Source organism: Auxenochlorella protothecoides (assembly GCF_000733215.1).
Source record: "Auxenochlorella protothecoides strain 0710 unplaced genomic scaffold scaffold6, whole genome shotgun sequence".
NCBI lineage: Eukaryota > Viridiplantae > Chlorophyta > Trebouxiophyceae > Chlorellales > Chlorellaceae > Auxenochlorella > Auxenochlorella protothecoides.
In genome coordinates, this window is record NW_011934399.1 from 1 (window position 1) to 723 (window position 723).

A 723-nucleotide genomic window follows, 5' to 3' on the forward strand; every position below is an offset into this window, starting at 1 on the left:
GTCATTGCCATGGTTGTTGTGGCCTATGTTGTTCTTTCCCCAGTTGCCATTGCCGATGTTGCCTTTGGAGTTCGGCAAACACCTCTGCATGCCTGCCGGAAGGCACTCTACTATGGACATGGCTTTGCAGATCTTTGATGGAGTGGGGTGGCAGGTTGCCAGGGTCGCAGCATCAATTGTGTCGATCAGGAACTGCTTGAATGGGTCGTTAGGCCTCACTTCATACTCGATGGAAGTGCCTGCACCCGCAAACCCCTTGCGCCTGAGAAGAATAGAGGGGGATGGGGGAATGGGGGAGGATGACTGGGGGGCATCCTTGTGCAGGGTCAAGCAGGCGGTTGCCATGGGACCTTGGCCTGGCCACTCGTTCTGTGGCAGATGCACCGCCCAGTGGCATGCACATGTTTGCATGCTGTCCCTGCCAGACCATTCGACTCACTTGCAGAAACCATCGGGGTTGTCGGAGCTCGCGAGATACAGGGAACCCTCGAACCTGCGGATATGGCGCCAGGGTGTCAATGGCGTGGTCCGCCGGCACTGTGCAGGGACTCCATGCACCCTCAGGACGGCCCTTGGCCCCTGTCTGCATGCAGAGGGCCCATTCCACTCAGACTGCAGCATGCACCCCCCTCCCCACCTGATGGTTGGCAATGCGAAGAACTTTATTGATGGATCACACTCCTGCCCAGGCGGTGGGGGTGGGGGTGGGGGGAAAGGGGAAGG